Source organism: Desmodus rotundus, chromosome 9, assembly GCF_022682495.2.
Source record: "Desmodus rotundus isolate HL8 chromosome 9, HLdesRot8A.1, whole genome shotgun sequence".
NCBI lineage: Eukaryota > Metazoa > Chordata > Mammalia > Chiroptera > Phyllostomidae > Desmodus > Desmodus rotundus.
Window position 1 is genome coordinate 108,556,936 of NC_071395.1, and position 20,904 is coordinate 108,577,839.

General features: G+C 46.1%; 1 protein-coding gene across 9 annotated transcripts in view; it reads left to right on the plus strand.

Moving 5' to 3' along the window:
- Positions 1-20,904, plus strand: part of RFFL (ring finger and FYVE like domain containing E3 ubiquitin protein ligase) — a 59,933-nt gene that overhangs the window by 12,802 nt on the left and 26,227 nt on the right. For 2 of the 9 annotated variants that reach the window (XM_053910595.2, XM_053910600.2), the window contains one exon: positions 6,930-7,073. The exons of 5 other annotated variants lie outside the window; for them this stretch is intronic. The gene's annotated coding sequence lies outside the window, so the exon portion shown is untranslated. Of the gene's footprint in view, positions 1-6,929; positions 7,074-19,038; positions 19,308-20,000; positions 20,111-20,904 lie in introns of those variants that run through there. 2 more of the 9 variants (XM_045190056.3, XM_053910597.2) reach the window with 2 other exon arrangements.

A 20,904-nucleotide genomic window follows, 5' to 3' on the forward strand; every position in this document is an offset into this window, starting at 1 on the left:
GAGGGAGGGAAACATCAATATGTGAGAGAAACAATTGGTTGCCTCTCACCTGCCCCACACTGGGGACCCAGCCGGCAACCAAGGCATGTGCCCCGACTGGGAATCAAACCAACCACCTTTCGGTTTGCAGGCTGGCACTCAGTCCACTGAGCCACACCAGCCAGGGGTTTTTGTAATTTCTTTGCCACGGTTTCCTTGAGAGAGGGAAGATGAAGCAAGACTAAGGGAAGCTAGAACTGTGAGCACGAGACTCCCTTTCTCTGGCAGTGCCCTGCACAGCTGTGCCTCTTAACAGAGTGCTGCCAGCGATGGTGAGTGAACAACAAACAGAGCTTTCCCTGAACTCTGATTTTTAAAAAAAATCTTCACCTGAGGATATGTTTATTGACTTGAGAGAGAGAGAGAGAGAGAGAGAGAGAGAGAGAGAAACATCAATCGGTCGCCTCCTGCAGGTGCCCCAACTGGGGCTGGAAACTGCAACCTAGCTACGTGCCGTGACTAGGAATGGAACCTGCCGTCTATTTGGTACACAAGAGGATGCTCCAACCAACCGAGTTACCTGGCCAGGGCTCAAACTGTGAATTTTTTTGGTAATTCTTAAGGAATTTGCCTCAATGAATATAGCCTTAAATATACCGAAAATTTGGCTTAGGATGGTCTTCACAACTTCTTAAAACTGTTCTGTTTCATTTTATTTGTGAAGTGATCTTAGGTACTTTCTCTCTGGTAATATTAGTTAGCTTCCCCCCTACTCACTTTAAAATACTGAGATAGTCGCTCTGACCCGTGTGGCTCAGTGGGTTGGGTGGTTATCCCGCAAAGTGAACGGTTGCCAGTTCGATTCCTGGTCAGGGCATATGCCTGGGTTGTGGGTTCCCTCTCACATCGATGCTTCTCTCTAAAAATAAATCAATAAAGTCTTTAAAAAAAATAAAAGACTAAAGTGGTACAAAAGTATGTATATAAAGAAGTGACTACTATTAAGTGCTTTTTGACATTTGAACTCTATGTGTTTTGTATCTTTCTGTGTATATATGGGGTTGGCAAAGGTAGGTTTACAGTTGCTTGTATGGAAAGTAATACAGTAATTGACAAATAATAATACAAGAGTAAACTTAGTTTACATAGTACTCAAACTGTAGACTGGCTCTTGCCCGCTCCTGTATGAATGTATTCTCTGTACATCCTTGAGTGTGTGTGTGTTCACTTGCTGTTCTGTAGGGCCTCCCCCCGCCCCCAATGGATAACGTATTATAGGCATTTTTGCCTGTGATTTTTTTTAAGCACTTAATCCCTGGGACAGAGCTTGGGTTCCTTTCTCTATAACATTTTTTTTTCTTATAAATGGGATGAGATACCTTTGAAAGATCTAACCGAAATACATTTTATTCCTGTTATAGGGGTTTGGTTTGAAATAAGGTTGTAGCTTTATTTGCCAGTAAATTAGTAGAATCCTGGATGTTAGTACATATTGATCCATTTGAAAAATAAATAACACAAGTCTGATTTTATGATGTGATCTCTCGCAGAACCTCGAGGGACGCAAGAACTGGGAGCGCAGTAACCTTTAGAGAGCTCAGTCCTTTGGGTGTTTGTCTGCTCACCAGCTGCGGAGTCAGATGAGTGTTTTCTTGAGTGCTGCTGCAACACGCAGTTGGGTCTTCCTTTGGAAAGCTCTCTCTCTGTCCTCTCTCCTCTTCCATTACTTTGATTACCTCGATGGGACATTCAAGCTGCGCATCCTTATCCTTTTATTCCGTAGCCTGCAGAAGCCAGTTTGAAGATTCACTGTAGGTGAACAGGTAATCTTATCTACCTGGTGAGAGAGACATCACCTGTCCAGGTGAAACATGTCAACAAAGGCCTCCTAGGCTTGGGGACCTGAGTGAGGGTAGCTTGACCTTGAGGCATTTTTAGTGGGAACCAGGGTGAAAATGCAGGCAGTTTGACTTATTGGAGGCAGGACGCGAGCATGGATGGGGTGAGGGACTGGAGACAGGGAGAGGGAGAGAAAGAGAGAATGGTTGTGTATTTGGGGAGGGAAAGAACCCAGAGGCATGTAGTAAAGAAGAAGTAGGAATTCCGGAAATACTCTAAGTGGAATCGCAGAATCCTTGCTTGGGAAGGTTGTCACTGAGGAATAGGACGGGAGCGTACCCGTCACTTCATTATGAAGCTGTTGGAGGTGTGGGTGATGGAGTTTGACGACAGGGCCTTTTCCCTGCCCTCTTTCTGTATTAGCAGCTCGGGGAAAAAAAATTAAGAAATCGCTGTTTAGAAAATCACACCCCTCGAATGGTTCCAAGATTTCTGTTGCCAGGTGCCTAAAGTGAGCTGCCCAGGGTAGCCGTTTGGCCACATGGCCGACTTCTTTTCTCCCAGTCTTGTCATCAGGCCCTCAGACTGCGCCTGGCAGCCTGGGTGTCTCCTTTTCCTGCGGGCTTCCCGTGCTTTCCGTGCCTGGCGTTTGGGAACCTAGCCTGTCGTTGTGCCCGAGGCAGGCCGTGGCCGTGGCCGTGCCCTCGGTACTGGCTGCCTTCCTGAACTATGAAGCCTCGCACACCGGGGGTAACAGAGTGCCCACCCTTACAGTTACAGAGCAGATGCTGGTGACAGCACCCGAGGGGACGTACCCGATACGTGGGCCCCCGGGCAGCGCAGGGGTGGTTCTGCAGCAAAGGGCTGTGCGGCGCAGGGCCCGTTCCTGCATCTGAATGTGACAGTAGCTCGTTAAAGATTAAAGGGACAGCCTGGTCCTTCTGGTCCCAAGATGGAATGATTCCTGCCATGGCGACGGTCTCCGTCTCCCCGGAGAGGCCATTTTATACAGCAGGTTCGTGCTTCCAAATGGCACGGAGAGCCCGCGGGGGCTGATGCTGCGCTGATAAGTTGGCACGGGGGTTCTCTCAAGACACACGAGCTACACGGCCTCCCATGGTTTGAATTTGTGGGCCAAACTACCTCCTGAGGAATTCAGAAGCCTCTGCTCTCGGCCCCTGTCTCTTTGGGGAGGTTTTCTCCTTTGTGTTATTTGACTATTCTCTTGAGTCAAGTGAACTTTAATCTTCGCAGCTGGAAAAGTCCCACTAAGCCCGTGTGCTGCAGCCCAGCTATGAAAACGTCTCAGGATAACACGCCTGCGGGTGACCGCTCAGACCCTTAACGGCCGCATGGAGGGGCCTGCGGCGCATTGCGCTGAGTGAAGTAAGCCAGGCAGAGAAAGACAAGCACCGGGGGATCACACTCTTAGGTGGAAGCTAAGGGACAAACCGAACAAACACGGGAAATGGGGGCAGGCTCATGGATGGAGAGCAGGATGGCAGCTGTTTGAGGACAGGGAGGTTAGGGGTGGAGCGACTGAGCAAAAAGGAGAAAGGACTCGTGGACAGGGACAGCAGTGGGGTGATTACAGGGACTAAATGGTAATGGAAAAATACAATAAAGATTTTTTTAAACAACATCAAAAAATAAAAGTAAAATCCTGAAAAGTAGTTAGGATAAATGCCTCTGGAGGCCTGAAGGAAATAATGGTCCGATCAACAACATAAGTTCAGTTGGATTGCTGTGTTGTTTGGCCTTGTCTCGTGGGTGAGGGGACTAACGTCTAGGACACGCTTAGTGAGACTACTGCTCAGTCTGGTGGTGTTTGAACAAAAACTTTGTGTCGTACTGAGCACATTTTGCTTAGGGCGCACAGCTCTGCCCTGTCTCCCAAAACATGACCCAGGGCCCTCGGCATCACAGTCACTTGGGAGAGGAGGATGTCCATTGAAGATTCAGACTCTGGAGGCTCCTGCGGATTCAGCGGCTGGGGCTGGGGTGGGCGGTGACTGTCTTCCTAAGCACTCCTGTTGCTTCTCGAGTGCGCTTAGAGTTGATCTTGAGTATCCTAAAATCGCCTTCATTTTTCACGTTTAATTTCTGTGATTTATTAGATGACAGATGTTTAGTTGACACGTGTATTGTCCTTTTTGAAGAGGAGGTATACTAGTTTTTAAAAAAGGTCAAGAGAACCCAGAACACCAGAGATTCGGATTTGGCAATGTCCCTGATTTTCAGCATGGCGAGACAACCACTTTTGTTTGGGTTTTATCAATTCACCACCACCTGTGAATCAGAAGAAGTATGCGGGCATAGTGAAGATTGATTTTGTTAAAAAGAAGAAATGTGCAATATTATTTAGGATGTTGTTAATGGGGGAGTAGGTAGGTGTTGAGGAGAAAGTGAGAAGGGGACAAGATTAAAGTAGTTTATAAATGGTAAAAAACTTGTAAAGTTCAATTGAATTTTAGTTTTTTCATTTTTCAAAGGTTTTATTTACTTATTTTTAGACAGGGGAAGGGAAGGAGAAAGAGAGAGAGAGAGAAACATCAATGTGTGGCTGCTTCTCATGCGCCCCCCATTGGGGACCTGGCCTGCAACCCAGGCATGTGCCCTGACTAGGAATCGAACCGGTGATCCTTTGGTTCATAGGCCAGTGCTCAATCCACTCGGCCACACCAGCCAGGGCTCAACTGAGTTTTAAATTACCAAGTAATATTTGGACATATGCGTGTTAAGAACAATTCAGATGTCGATAAAGCTAAAAATACCTCCTTCATCTGCTCCGATTGCAGTTCCCTCTTTGGCAGGTGTGTCCTTTCGTATCTTTATGTATTTAGGGATTTTCTGTGGATTTGGAAAGCTACAGAATTCTGAGAAGTGAATATTTTTAATTCTCTTGACACCTGCTTTATAATGCTGATATATATTGCAGAACAAAACGTGGGTTATCAATGGCATTACCTATTCCTGTTCACGCACAACAGTGGGTATGGATGTGTGCACGTTTTATATATACACACCTATAACACAGAACACACACACATACACGAAACACACATACACATCCCTCTAACACATCTGTTGTGACCACCCGTGAAAAGTGAGCCTGTGTAGCTTTGGGCGGTGAATTATTTGTATGACTTCTAAGGTGAGGCATTGAAAGAATTTAAGTGCAAGGCCACCATTATTTTTTAAATTTCCTGTACATATTTTTATATATTCTCATAGTTTTCATTTGACCTCATAAAACATCAAGTGGCTGAAATCTTTGTTTCAAATTTAACATCTCTTTAAAGCTCTAAATGTGTAGTGCTCAGCCTTTCCAGTGTAAGGAAGTAACTAGGGTAAAGTATATTTGGGGGGAATCCCAAACAGGGAACTGATAATCCGTGCTGGCTTATCTCACCTGCTGAGTGGTACTTACCTCGGCAGAGGTGGGGAGTCCGCGTGTTTCTGGCCCTCGTGTTGCTGTTCCTATAATTTACATTTATTTCCTGGGCACAGTACCTCTGGGTTTTCTCTTCTTTACTTACTAATACAGAATGAGTCCGAAGCCTCTAACAATATATTTTTTTCCCCTTTGGAGGTTCCATATTCGTCTACACTGTATGGGCCTCGAGAGTTGCTTCACGTCGGAATGTTTGTGACTTATCACCCACGACAGCAGTGTTTTCTACAGTGTGGTCCGTGAGATAAAGGTGATGAACTGTTGTAAAGGTTCTCTTCTCGTTTGAAAAGGACTATTGAACAGGCACTGCAGGAAAACTTTAAACACAGCCATTTTCTTTTTCTATTTTTAAATTAAATTAAAATTTTTATTTATTGTATTTTTTTTTCCCCAACACAGCCATTTTCTGAAAAGGAAAACACTGAAGGGGAGGAAGTAAATGAGGGAACATAAAATAAGTAAAAGAGGGGGAACATAAAGCCTTCTACAAGCTCAGCGTGGCTATCCTACTGTGATAATGTAATTAAGGGGAATTAGTGAGTGGGAGAAGTAATATTTTTTTAAACTAGCCCCTTGAAAAGGAGTAAAATTAAGTAGCGTAGTTTTTAAAACCCCAATTATGACGGTCTACATGTATATTGTACGTGAACTAATAACATTTCTTGAATGACCATTGAGTTGGCAGCTACGTCCAGTTTGTACATGTGAGGACCTCCCTGGAAGGATGGGTGAAGCTAGATGTGGTAGCCTTGAATGACTAGGCTAAGAAATGGGTAATGACCGTGAGGAATTTTGAGCAGGCAACAGGAGGATCTCACGTGAACTCTAGTTTCTTTTTTGTCAAATGAAAACACATAGGAAGCAAGGCCTTAAATCTTTTGCTTTCTTTGTATTGCACCAACGCCAATTCTAGCCCTTCAGGGCAAATTCAGTAATAATTAGTTGCTGTTGGTGATCCAGTCATTCTAGAATTGAGTTTTTTAAAGTAAGCTGGCCAATAAATGAGAATTGACGTAAACTGAGGGATTTTTTTTTTCTTTTTAAAAGTAAGTGTTCATGCAGCTTTCACAGACTCCTTCCTCTGTGCCTTAAGCGTCCAGTAGGTAGGATGGTGGACAGTTTGGCTTTAGTAGAGAATGTGACAGCGGATGACTGGAGGACTTGCCTTGTCCGAGGAAGAAGAGAGGCGGGAGGAGGCCTGGTGGGGGACAGACCAGCGAGTCTGGCTGGAGCTCACAGAACTGCCCCAATGGCAGAACGGCCGGTGGTGACTGAGCCCGCCAGTCCTTGGACTCAGGTGTTGTAGTTTGTAAAAGCAAAGTGATTTCTGTATCAGCCTCTTGGGGGGTGATCTTCAGAGCCGGGACCCAGCTGTTCTCAGATGAAATTTCAGAAAGTGACAACTCGAGCTTTCTGGGTAAAGGTTCCAGAGTCCGCAGAGTGACCGGCATTAGGGGAGTGAGGTTCACTGTCCCCAGTAGTCAGCACTCAATTAAGAAAAACCAGCAGGGCACCTCTTCTTTTCCAGGTTGCAGTTCACTGCGGTTGGCTCCGGCTGAGTTGTTTGGGAAGCGTGTTCTGCCTGGCATGAGTCAGCAGTGCGCGGGGTGAACCGCCTGCTCTGTTGCAATCTTGCTTACCAAAGATATGTCCCCAGGCGGCACCATTCACTTTGCCTGAAAGCTGCTGCTGTTGGCTCCTGAGATGATCTCATCCTAATGTTGCTCCAAGGACCTCAGCCGCTGGAACTGGAGGCAGCTTGCTTTCTGTCCTGGCAATGTTTTGAAACAGACACAATCAGGTAACCCCAGATTCTTTCTCTTAGTTTTATTAGCTAGACTGAGCTGCAGTGGAAAATTCTTAGTCTGCAGAAGTGAGTCACTGCCTTATCTTTGGCTATCTTGAAGTTAATCCTTCAGCTCTTTGATGCTTAAGCGGGGAAAGTTTCATGCATTTGGCATCTGGATATGGTTTTAGACTTAATTAGACCATTTATTATATAAACCTTAGAGAAGTCAAACCCATTGACAGCTTTATCCGTCTTTGCTCTTGTTTTCTGTTCTTTTTTGTCTTGTGAGAAATAAGTCAAACTTGTTTTTTTTTAAAAAATTAATTTATTAATTTGAGAGAAAGAAAGAGAAACATGAGTTTGCTGTTCCACTCGTACATTCATTCATTGGCCGGTTCTTGTGTGTGCCCTGACTGTGGGGCAAACCTTGGCGTATCAGGACGAGGCTCTAACCAGCTGAGCTACCCGGCCTGGCTGAAATGGAACTAGTGTTAAAGGGAGAGAGAGGCAAACATATTTGCTTATCTACCTAATTATCATGAATATTGAATTTCAGAGAACACTCACTGTTTGCCAGTGAGTTTCCGAATTCCTTTCTGAGGATTACAAAGAACCTGCTCTGGCCCCTAATTCTGCTGAGGCTACTGCCCTCTCTCCCTCCTCTTCACCTCTGAACTTTTTAAGTCTTCAGCCTCAACACTAGGTAACTGCCCCCTTCAAAGTTTGCTTCTGCTCCTTGCAGTTACCCCAAATATCCATGTTCTCTTTTGCCTCAGGCCTTTGCACAAACAGGCCTCCTCTGAAACACCCTGCCCCTACTCCACCCTAGTGAGCCGGCCTGAGCCTGGGAGTCTCTTCTTTCATGGGGTCTCTTTTTGTTCACCGAGACTGGATTGGCTGGCGCTCTGGAGCACCCTGGGTTTGCTCTGATCATAGGTATATTGAGAATCAGCATCTTTTATTAGAATTGTGTCCATGGTGCTTGGCACATAGTAGGTTCACAGTAAGGATAGAATGAGGAAGGGCCTATACTCCCACAACTCTGCTCGTCTCAGCAGCCTTTCGTTTTGGCTTCCCCCCCTACTACCCTACTCATGTTTTCCTGGAGATCCCCAGTAAGCTCCCGATGACCTGACCCCGTACCTAGCCCACTGGCCTGGATTCAGCCTTTATTTTACTTCATTGCCGCCAAGCACTTAGCACTGTCGACCCACTCTTTCCTTCCCCCAGCTACCCTCTTCATTTGGCTGGGAGGCCTCCTCGTCTTTTCGGAGTTTCCAGTGTGTTCTCCTATTATTCTCCTTGGATTATCCCATAAATGTTGATGGTTCAGGGTTTGCCTTGAGTATGCTTTCATTCTTCCCCAGCCCCTTCCTCTAAGGATTTCTAGTATGCCCCTAAATTCAGCTATCTGCAGTGTTTTTTACCAGCCCAGCTGTTCGTCTTAAATTTCAGATCTATCCATCCTCCCTCCTTTCCTCCTCTCTCTCCCTCTCCCCCCCCCACTCTCTCCCTTCCTCCCTCCCTCCCTTCCTCCTCACCTGAGGACATGCTTATTGATTTTAGAGAGAGGAAGTGGGGAGAGAGATAGAGAAACATTGGTTGCCTCCCATATGTGCCCAGACTGGGGATTGAACCTGCAACTAGGTATGCGCTCTGATGGGGGATTGAAGCCAAAACTTTTTGGCGTATGGGACGCTGCTCCGACCAACTGAGCCACCCAACTAGGGCCAGATCCTTATTTCCAGCCTCACAAATCTCGACAAACTGTCTAACTTGACAAACCTACCAGTATGTTCAAAGGCCCTTTAAGTCAGCACATACATAACAGCTCATTATCTCCCTACCCTGTATCTGTTATCTGCTTATATTGCTGTATGTTTGAACTCTGTTAATTATATCCACCAAATCTTCCTGTTTACTCTTTTTATACCTCACATCCTCTAAATGTGCTAAATCTATAGTTACTAAACCCTTTTGATTACCACTATATTGGAGTACTGTTTGATGTGTCTTTTCTTAATTCCCACTGTTGTTGCCTGAGTTCACCAGGGGTCAGAAACTAGACATTCTGTTGAATGAGCCCAGCGGCTTAAACTGTGCGTGCGGGTGCCTTTCAGGCTGGGCCTGCACTCCTCAAGGGTTGCAGGCAGCGCCGTTCCCTCGGATCTCGCACACTGAAGACATTAGCACACACGAAAGACTCTGCCTCCAGGAGTTGGAGGGTCTGACTTCTGGTTCGGCCGTTATCTCAGCTCCATCTTCATATTGTTGCCAGTTGTCTTCGGAAAGGCCAAGTCTAATCTTCGTATTCTCGGGTTGTCAGAGTGGCATTGGTTCCTTTTGTCCTGCTTCACTTCCATAGGTAAAGTCCTTCACAATTTGACCCTCTCCTACCTATCTTATCTCCGTTACTAGTACCTGTCTTATCTCCTGCTCCTTTCCCAAGCCATTTCTCTCCTCTTTAACCTCACAGAACTTCTCATTTTTCTAGTTCCTGCTTATACAGTGTCCTTTTAAGATTCTGTCCTTTGCTAGTGGCCTCCCATTCTCTGGCTGGCAAAGTGCTCATCCCTCAGGAGACGTAGTTCATGTTACACCTTTTCCACCTTTCACATGTAGGGTTCTTCTTTCTTTTTACTTATTTATTTACTTATTGATTGATTTGCGAGCGAGCAACCGAGAGACTTGATTTCTTGTTTCACTTACTTAGGCATTCACTGGTTAATTCCCGTATGATCGAACCCGTAACCTCAGAGGGAACACACTAACTAACAGAGCTTCCCGGCCAAGGCTTATTGTTTCTTACTTAATTTCCGCAGCACGGTGTGTCCCTTCCACTAGACTGTTGAGTTCCTTGACTGAACCTGGTCCCTGACCTAGTTCCATCAGTCAGTGGCTGATGTGGGTCTCCAAGGTCAAGTCACTAGTTCAAATGTCTTTATTACTCTTAGCAGTATTAGGACATTTATAAGCTGCTGTATAAGATGGCATGTTTTGGGTTCTTATTTGATGAACTTGAGCCCATGGTGCCTAATCTCTATGTGTCTGAAACCATCAGGGAACCATTCAAAGTTAGTTTGAACATTTGTAGGCTTCGCTGAAACTGAGTTCCGTAATGTCACCTAACATTTTTATAATATCAGTACTTTACAAAATTATTCCCCTGTATCATTTTATTCGATACCTGCAGTACCTTTTGTTGGGTAGGCTTTATTATCCCTATCTTACTGGTGATTATAAAGCTACTTCTGACATTGAAACACATATTCAGGTAAGACTCGGAGAGAAAATGTGCTTTTACGTTGCGTTAAGCAGTTGGTTTGTCTGTTGCAGTTAAATAGACCTTACTGGCTTCCCCAGCAAAGGTACCTTTGCTCCGTACGCATGTGCTGAAGATCTTGCCTTTTATACGGCCCCTTTATGTTTGAGGGGGAAGGGGGAGGTACCCAGAGCCTGCCTGACATGAGGAAAGGCCTTGACAACGTTAAGAGACCTTGATTGAAATTGTAAGTGTGCCTGCTCCAACCTCTCAAGCTTTTCTATTGTGCTTCAAATGTGTAGAATTTGTTAAAACCTAATGCAGAAGTGAAGTGTCAAACCAGGTTGTTGAGTGAAGAGAGTCATCACGGAAGGGAGTAAGTTGAGTGTTAACAGAAAAGTAATTCTAGTAAGTGATTACATTTGTAGGGTAATTCAGATTTTGGGGGGTGCTAATATGCTATATTTGGAACGGTGTGGAATTTGACTGTAGAAAGATGAACCATAAGGGCTAGGAAATAATCTCTGTTAGATACTGGTATCCAGTTTTCGTCCCCACATACTTCAGAGAGGATGAAGAGGATTAAAAGTTAAAAAAAAAAAAAAGTCATCATTATAAGTTTTTTTTAAAAAGGAAGGATGTTTAGCCTGGGGAAGAAAAAGCTAAGGGATGATGGATTGATTACCATCTTCAAGTACAAGAACAGTTTCTGCCAGGGGGATTCTGATTAGTTGTTCTTCATGTACTTCAAAGACTTAAGAGGAAATGGGTTTAAATTGAAGGAGGAGTAATTTTTAATGAATGTGAGGAAGAGTCTGATCTTCAAAGTTGAGAAACATTTGAACGACTGCGAAAAGTGTTGAGTTGCTGTTTGATAATCTATCACTGAGTCACACATCACCCTGAAACTTCTAGTGGCTTCAGATGACAGCCGTTCCATTGCTCGTCGCTCTGTGGGTAATTCAGGGAAGAGGAGCCTGTCGGTGTGCCCTGTGTGATGGTGATTAGACTGGAGGGTTCGTCACGGCGTCGCCCAGATGTCTGGGGCCTCAGTGCTGGCTGTTGGCCGGGACATGGTGGTTCTCCTCCATGAGGTCCGTTTCTCTCTTGGCCTCTCACCACTCACTAATGTAGATTGGGCTCCTTTTCCATGATGGTTGGCTTCCAGCGGGTCCATAATGGGAGCTGGAGGGCCTTTTAAGGCCCAGGCCTGAGAGTCCTACATCATTTCTTTGCTCCATGATTTTGGTTAAAGGGAATCACAAGTGTAGCCCATATTGAATGGAAGGGGACACAGACAAGAGTAGAGTGTGAAAGTCACACTGCAAAAGGGCCTTTTGTATGGTTGGGATTATTGTCCCCAATTTTGGAAACAGTTTATTATACTGACCTAGAGATTTTTAATGAGAATGGTAATACGTGTTTATTGAATAGATAGTTTGGGCATATGATTTATGAACTTGGTCGCGTGTCAGAGTCATCGGAAGCTTTTTATTATAAGCATGGACTCCTTCGGTACCATACACGTGAATCCAGGTCTCCCGAGGGTGTTGGCACATGAGAGACACTGTCCCCTTTCTCTCAGGTAGCTGTCAGTAAAATGACGCTGGGGCTGGGGGAAGGGAACGAGACAGGTGTAATATCCGGGGCAGGATGGCAGGTGCTTTAAGATAGGCCTGCCTGTCTGCTCCTTCCGGGCCTGGCTGCGCCCTCTGCCGGGCGCGCCCTGCCCTCCGGGCGGCCTGGTGCAGGTTGTCTCATTAGCACGTCACCAGAGGAGTGTTTCTGGATGCTTCACTTTTTCCCTCATAGTTTCTAGTACTTTTTCCTTCGTAGTACTTTTTAGTTTATAATTAAATATTTGTAAGATCATTTGAGTGATGTGTAACAGACAAGATATGTTTGCCCTGCTTTCCAGTGTCTACTGCAGTGCCTGCCTCGTAAAAGGTACTCAGTAAGTGTTTGCTGAGTGAATAAGTGGTTGATTGGATGCATGCATGAATGAGCGATAGTTTAGTCAGTTTTAAAGGGTGATTAGAATTTTGGACAGGTGGAGAGAATGAATGGGAAAATCGCAGTTCCAAAGCAGATTGTGTGGATTGCATTGCTCATGAGGTCAGAATGTCGGAGGGACTGGTTTGGGAAGGGGTGAACAGCTCCGCTTTGCGTGTGCTTGGCACGTTGAGTGCAGGGTCAGGATACGTAGCAGGCCTTCGGAAGTGAGGTAGGAAGTTGAAGGGTGAGGTTGAGTCCAGATGTTTAGATTTGGAGTTATCTGAGTGAACACTATGGAATCTACTCATTCAGCAAATACTTATTTGAGCTTCCTTGTGTGCCAGGCGAAAGTGCATTGTAGGGAAGGTGAGCTGAAGTGTGACCAAGGAGGGACCAGCTTGAGAAAAGAGCTGTGGAGAATGTTCCTGGGAGAAAAAGAACCACGGTGTGTAGGCTTGGGGGCAGTCAGTAATTTATTGTTTTCTGGGGAACTGAAAGGAGACCCCCCCAGGGCTTTGAGGGAGGTGAAGCCAGAGGGAGAGCAGCAGGAGGCCAGGTGAGAAAGGCAGGCAGGGCCCATAACACATGGGGCCTCCTCTGGCCGTGTGGGGCGTCTGGCTCTAGAAGAAAATGTGGTGGGAGACCCCTGGTGGCTCTAACGGAGGGAAGTAACAAGCAGAGTATGTATTTTAAAATGTTTTTTATTCTTGTTTATTCTGTTACAGCTGTCCCAATTTTTACCCCCCCCCCCCAGTACATGTATGTATTTGTTTAAGTGGAAGTTTACCCGGACTACTGTGCAGAGGGTAGAGTGTCAAAGGGGGACCACTGGGGACGGGTTCACCCTAGTTCTTGAGAAAGAAAGTGGCACATAGGCAGGGCATGGCAGCGGGCATAGTGAGAACGGGGTGGTTTCAGGATATATTCAAAACACAGACCCCATAGAATTCACCAGAGAGGGAAAGGAAGATGGTTAGTACTGAGCCCTGGGGGATGTTAGGGGGCAAAGGAGGACCCAGGGAAGGATGGGGGGGACAGCTGGTCCTTGAAGTCAGAGTCAAGCTGCTCTCTCAGTGGGAACTGCAGGGGAAGGAGGAGCCGTGGGAAAGACTGGAGGAAGAACGCAGGTGGTCAGGAAGGCTGAGGACTTAGGAAAGAGCCATGCATTTGGTGGTCAGCCTGTGACAGGTGACCTTGCAGGGAGGGCTTGCAGGAGCGTGGAGGGAGGGAGGGAGGGAGGGAAGGAGGGAGGGAGTGAACGAGTGTGTGATGAGAAACGGAAGCAGGGTCCCCGCTGCTCTGTTAGGGAAGTTAGGGGTTAGGAGAGGGGAGGTGGGGCGGCGCCCGGAGCAGCGTGTGTGAAGGCAGGGTCTCCCAATCCGGTGGTGACGGGCATCTGCTGTGTGCTAGGCACTGTGCTAGGAGCTGTACCGAGTGCGTTCAGTCTACCTTTGTCTTTGAACAGCCTGCCCAGTGGTGCAGTGACCTCCAGAATTTCCACGTTCTAGGGGAAGGTGAGGCCTTCCTTTGGAGTGTGGGAAGGAAATTGCAGAAGTTTCTATGTATTTTTACGCTTTGTAATTTTTTTTTAGTGTTATATTTTAGGTAGAACACAGTATATTTGCGTAGTAGTACTTGTCTAGTTTGCTGTTATATGTAGGTATATAAGAGATGTGCTGATTTTTAAAACACATTTATTTATAGAGAGAAGGGAAAGAGAGGGAGAGAAACATCGATTGGTTGCCTCTTGCATGGCCCGCAACCCAGGCGTGTGCCCTGACTGGGAATCGATCCCTGTAACCTTTTGGTTTGCAGGCCAGCGCTCAATCCACTGAGCCACACCAGCCAGGGCTAAATTTAAAAAAATTTAAACTGATGGTCAAAATGCTGGGTTCTGCCCTAGCTGGTTTGCCTCAGAATAAAGGGATGGAGCGTGGTTGTTTTGGTATAAAGCAGGTGAGAAGGTTTCTGGTTGTCTGACAGAGAAGTGGAAGAGGGGACAGGGGTTGCAAGGTCTCTCAGACGAAGTAGAACACAGTAATAGTTGTTCTTGGAGCACTTCGGTGTGTTGAGGGTTTGTTTGCCTTAATTACCGCCTGCAGGCCCTCCGCAGTACAGGTGTGGAGAGTGAAGTTCGGGTCAGTTACGCCCCGTGACTGAGGTCGCACAGGGAGCCTGAGCTTTGACTCGGGGTCTCATGTCCCCAAGCCCTGCGCAGCAGTAGTGCTCTTTGGAGTGTTCATGTGGAGACATCAGCTAGAAGTGAATGAATAAAAGATTTCTAAGCCCAGTGGTGGCTTGGTCCCAGTGTATGAGTTTGTTGGGAACCCGCTAAGTAAAATCGTCAGACTTTTCTGTAATGCTTGGTAGCTCAGGTGTGGAGAGGTTGCGGGGGGAAGGGGAAGAGCGGGGAGGGAACACGGAATAAGTTAAATCAGGAAAGGGCCATAGGGCACAGGAATGGCAGATGGCAATGGGTTGTGTTTGCAAGAAAACTTGTTTTAAATTCATTCTTACAATAAATTTATTGTGGTTCTCTTTGATGCAAGGTATATTGGGATATGGGGGAAAGAATGCAAAGATGAATAAGATGGGATCTTTGACCTCTAGAAAGGTTAGAGAAAGAGATAAAGTGCTTCATCATAGCACGTGATTTGAAGGGTCTGAGAGAGGTGGGAGGCTGAGCAGTATAGTCCGCTTTGGCTTGTTGTAGATCGAGGGTGGCATTAGGTACAGTGAGCTGGTGGGTGCCACCCAGCTTCTCAGGAAGACCCTTGGGGATTTTGGTCACTATGCTTTAAGTCTGGTTCTCAGGTCGCAAATGTATTTTGTTTTGTACCTGAAAATGATGAGTCTTTTGGAGACAGGATTCTATTAGTCATGAGTGGCTTGTGCTCAGAAAGGAGTGTCAATTTATTGTTTTAGAGTGAAGGATTCCTTTCCTGGTAATAGGATTCTGGATTTTGCTAGGATATTGTTTTTCCAAGAGCAAGAGATCTCAGAAATGAAATTTAATGATACCAAGCTTGCTTGGTGAGCATGGAATAATATGATAGAATAGTGTGTGGGGAAGGATACAGTTACAAGAAAGCTAAGATTATTGATTGCTTGCTGTGTGCCAGGTACTGTACAAAGTGCTTCACATATAGTGGGGCATTTCATTCTCCCAGCGGTCCTCCTGAAAAGCAGGCACCGTTGCCCTCAGTTTACAAATGAGGAAGCCAAGGCTGTCTCCAAGCTGGTGAGAGCCTGGACTGGGACAGGAACCCGGTCCCTCTGACACTGAGAGTTCACACCCCTACCTGCTCCTGCAAGCTGATCCCGCCTGCGCTTCATGGGGGAGCCTTACCTCCCTGCAGATAAGGTGCTGTGTCACTCACCTAGCCCCAGTATTTCTCTGCCTGCTGTGACTCTGGAGTAAAAATGGCCTCCTCTATATCCTCCTCCTCTTTTTTTTTTTTCCCCCCTTCTAATTTTCTTTGTTGACCACATTCTTTAATTACATACAGGGTCCAGCAGAAATAACGCCTGCTTGAGTGTGGTTGGTAGAGTAATAATATGAGTGTAATAGTTTATAGTTTTAATTTGAACATTTCACCTAACGTGCCATATGGTGCTTGTTAGCGTGATATTGTTATGTTACAGAATGACATGCTTATGGTTTTGTAATAAAAGGTTTAGTAATTAAAAGGGGCGTTATTTGTGCCGGCCCCCTGCGTGTTAACGCCATCACGAAAGCCATTTTGTCTTCCTCTCTTCTCACTTCTGGTTTGGAGGACAGTGTATCTCCTTAGAGGGACGTTACATGTCTGCACGCATTGTTTTTGTGTTGACTTTATTATCTTAATTTTGTGGGTTAAATTATGAGATTTCTCTAGCTCCTCACTTGTCAGCCGTGATCCATTCCCCACCTCCTTTTCCACTGCATGTAAACCCAACTTCTGAGTCTGACTTTGAAATACGAAATACTTAGTCTGGCTGCAGTCCAGTTACGCAGCTTAGCCATGGCTCTCTGGAGCACCAGCTAGTGTCCTTCCCACCCTCCTGTTGTGCCCTCTTACGTCTGAATCCAATCCAGTTACTCATTGTGCCTTTATGTCCTAGACTGCCGACGTGGCTGTCCGTGGTTCTGTCGCGTTTTTGACTTTGCATGTCATTCTGTCTCTGAAGCCTCCATGACTGATTCCCTCATTGGGAGTAGTCACGTCCTCCCCTGGGTCTCGTAGCAAAGGGTTCTTTTATGTCTTCTTTATGGCACAATATGCTTTCTGCCGCATATTTCAGCTGTTTGTGTCCATGCCTTTATCTCTCACGCTAGACAGACCGTTGCCTCGTTGCCTGGATCTGTCTGGTTGACCTTTGCGTTTCCTCCTGGGTCTAGTTCAGCTCCCTGCACAGATTGGGCATTGGATGCCTGCTGGATGGATGAGTGGGTGAGCGACATTTCAGTTTAAATTTTCTGCTCATTGCTTTAGATTTCTTCCCCCTTCGTTGCTTTCTCCTCTTCTTTTAAACCTGCTCTGCTTTCCATTGCACCGGCTCACAGAACTTGTCTTCACCACTCCCTTTTCCTACCCAGATTTTATTTTGCCTCATGAGCAGTCACTGTGTGGGAGAGCCACATGCGTGCTGGTCAGATTGTCTCCATCCTCTGTGGCTCTCTCCTCTCCAGGAATCATAGGACCCGCGTGATTGCATTAAGATCCTCCTAAAAAGACCATGTGTAAACAGCAGTCCTTAAGGTTTGCTGATCCACTGGTTTCGAGTGGGAAACTTTCTGATCCACATTTCTAGGGAAAGGGAAAAAAGTCCTTGGGTACTTGGGAAGTAGTAGATCAACGCGTGTGTTCCCGCCGTGGGATGTTAGAGGCATCCTGTATCACCATAGACATAACGCAAGAAGCCACAGAAGCTTCTGCTGTTGTTAGTGTTGAATCCCTGAATTTTTTCTAGAGCTGCAAGAAACATTAGAGTGTAGTCCAACCCTCCTATTTTCCAGATGGGAAAACAGACCCAAAGAGGCTAAATGACAAATCCATAAGAAAGGGGATATTTGTTGCCTAGCGCTTAATCCCAAGGCTGAATGTGACTCCGGGAGAACCGGCAGCTCTTTGAAAGCAATGGGAGTTTCACTGGAAGTGAGGGCGTCAGGTCCCTGAAACCGACGGCTCTTGCGGTGCTGAAAAGTGGACTCAGGCTGGTAGCAGGCCGGACTGGGGACAGCGCTCAGCAGAGGAACCTTTTTAACTGTCATAGTCCTTCCAGGTGGTTCCCTTCTGGGACTCTGCTCGGTGGGTACTGGCTGACAGAAGTCTGTTCTTTCTATATTTGAAAAGAGGCCACCATTTAATAATAAAAATATATCTAATTTTTCTTGCTCGTTTTCCCAGCCCTCATATGCTAAGTTTTTTTTCAGCTTAGTTTTCTTATCTCAGCCCTTTCTGTGTTTTGATTGTTTCCTCTAGGTCAGATGTTGGTATGGAGCGTGGGAAATCCAGAAGCTGCCTTTGAGCCCCATGACTGGTTTTTGGTGCTTTTTAGGTGCCTCTTCTACCCGACTGGTAGAATGTGTTTTATTGTCATTGAAACACTGTCCAGTGAACCAGTTGTTGGCAGATAGGAAAGTTTGCCTACCTGTTTGTGGCTAGGGAGCAGCAGTGTAAAAAGACAGACAGCCCAGAGCAGGAAGTCAAGTGCAAACAGGATGTGCTCGTTAGTGTAACTTGTGTGCCCGTGTTTCAAAACTTGCTGTGGTTAAAAAAGAGTTTGAATATTTGAGGGTAGCTGAAGAAGTCTCAGTTTCTGGTTTGAAAAGGAGCTAAGGCAACTAGCCCTTCCTGCCCTTGCCTGCAGACTGGTGTGCGTCTTCCTCTCTTCCAGAGGTGTGGTGGCTTTTTTAGCTTCCACCGTGACCACGCCCATATGTTTCATAAAGCGAAACCACTGAAGTCATTGCCGATCTGGTTACTTTTGGTCGCTGTGGGATTCAAGCTGTGCTTGGCTATTTAAAAAAAAAAAACAACAATAGAAGATCTTAGCCTAGAATTCACTAGCCTTTTAAATTGCAGGATCCTTTTGTTGGGCTCCAGGATTCCTAGCACATCTTTGGAGTGTTTCCTGAGTTCTCGAGCCAGGTAGTTTACAAATTATCCCAATGTTAGTCTTCGAATTGAAAATTTCCTTGAGGGTTGAAAGCTGGGTCTACTGCTAACTGCTGGGCTGTTTTACCCCTAGGCAAGGCAAGTTTTTGGAGAGGAGATTAAACAAGTAATTAGCCTGTGGGCCTTTCAGCTGGTAAAGTCTTAGGAACCCTTGTTTTCTGAACCCCTTCCCGTTCCTCATTGTTCCCCCCTGAGAAAGCTGCTTTATTATGTTTGTGGGGCTGGGTTGACTGTGGAATAACTAACTTACCTGTGGGGAGTGGGAGTAATCTTGGGATCTTTGTGGGTTGTCACAACTGCTTGTTATTGTTTAAAATAACTGGTTGTTATTTTAGAACAGGCCCTTTCTGGTGGTCTCAAACCATAAGCTGTGAACATGGGGCAGGCAAAGGTCTGGGTCCTGTGTGGCGTGCACCTCGAGTCCCTGCCGCATCGCAAAGGATGCTGGCCTTTGACTCCGATATTCCAGGAGCAAGTCTCAGCACTGACGAGAAGAGCATAACTTGCGGGTATCAGCACGGGTGTCTTTTCTTTTTTAAACAAGTGTCTTTTTTCTCAGGAAAAGGGGGTGGAAAAGATGAGCCAGTTTGCACTTTGTTGTGGGATATATGGGCAAAGAGTAACACCTGCAGACCATGTTCATCAAGCACGTGTGTTCACAAGGAGAGACTGGTGAGAATACAGAGTTTTCTTCGTGATGACCAGGCAAACGAGCAATCTCCATTTCTGCTTGTTGGGATGGGTACTGGACATCGTACACCATGGCAGGAGCAGAAGCCATTTAGAAAGTCGGCATAATTTTCAGAATGACATCAAACCAAACCAGAGGTCAGTGGGAAGAAGGGGGTGAGCAGTCTGAATTCACCTGGCGTTTATCACCAAATCCCATCCGAGTTCAGTGCAGGCAGTGACCGCACCCCAGGTAGGGGAGGGGAATGTTTGTTCAGTTCTCTGAATTTGGACAAGAGGGGCTGAGGAGCTAAGGGAGAACGTTTAAACTGGCTGGACTGTGGGACAAGTGACAAACCTCCTTAGTAGTGGGGTAGAATTGGGAAGAAATGTAACAGCCTAGTAGGGCTGCACGGAGGATAAAGCACTCTCACCAGCTGAGAGTTCTTTGGAGATTAGCACATGAAGAGCTGGTGGGAGGGGCCTGAGTCATTTAGTTGTTGGAACATCATTGGAAAATTTGATTGAGTCTGATTAAATGTATCAGCATGTCTAACAAAAAGGTGGATAGGGGATAGAGCAGATACATTTGTCACTTTAAAGAACCTTAAAGATTTTCTTGAAATTATTTTCGGCCAGCTTTTATTGAGCATCTATTATGTGCTAGGCTTCACATACCACCAGAATCTAGAGTCTCTGTTCATTCTCTACATCACAGTGTGATTGGCTACAGTAACTCTTTGCAGTCCACTTTGGGAAGGTAAAATGCCTAATTTTGATCCTAGGCAGAATGCCTGTCTTGGAGTGCTTCCTTTTCCTAGGGCGTACGAGTGCCAGAAATCCTCTCCCCTAGGCCCTGGCTCCGCGAACGGTTTTTATCCTGGTTACCCGTTCCTCGGTCACTGCGATGGTACCTCGTGAAAGCAGCTGCTTCGGTTAGAAGGCCCAGAAAAGCTGCCCTGGTAAGCCCTGTTTCCCGCACCGGAGACTACGAGGGGGACCAGTCCTTTTATTCTTGACGAGCTTTGTCATCAGCTTTGATGGAAGAATAAGGGTCCTGTGGTCGTTAAACTGCAGGTCCGTTTATTCTTTCTTCAGCGTTTTGGGAGATTTTACTCTGAACTGTTTTCTTCCCTGATTGACTCACCCTTTGGGGCAAAATGCCTGTGCTGAAATTAAGTGTGTGGGTTTTCCTGCTGCAGAGTTCAGTCTGTCATCTCTTCCAAACTTTACACGAAGAAGCAGCCATTTAATTGGTCAGACCCCAAGGGTGGTATTTTGGCACAAGGCCACTGGTTAGAGTTACTTTCCCCTGCACTTCATAGCAGATGCTGCGGTCCCTCTGCAGGTATTTGTCAGAGACTAGTTGAAACCAGGGAGTTTCCAAGACCATTCATAACTCGTGATTATTATGTATGTTTTTCAGTTGTTCACAACACTCACCACTTCAGGAAAAGAGCTCATTTATTACTAGTGGCAGGTGAACTCGCTCTCCCCTTCTTCCCAGTGTCGTTTTTAACACTTTCCGCCCTGGGACCCTCTGCTGTTCTGTTTCACCCACCCTTTGGTTGTGTTTCTCCTTCCTCCTTGCTTGTGCTGAGTGTGTTAGTGTGTGCCGCGTGTGTCAGCGTGTGCCCTGTGTGTCAGCTGCAACAGGCAGAGCTCTGCTGAGACCTGGGTGTCGCGGTTGAGGTCTGTCTCTCTGGTTTTCTCTCTCTGTTACTGCGCTTCCCCATTTGTTTTCTGTGCAGTTCTG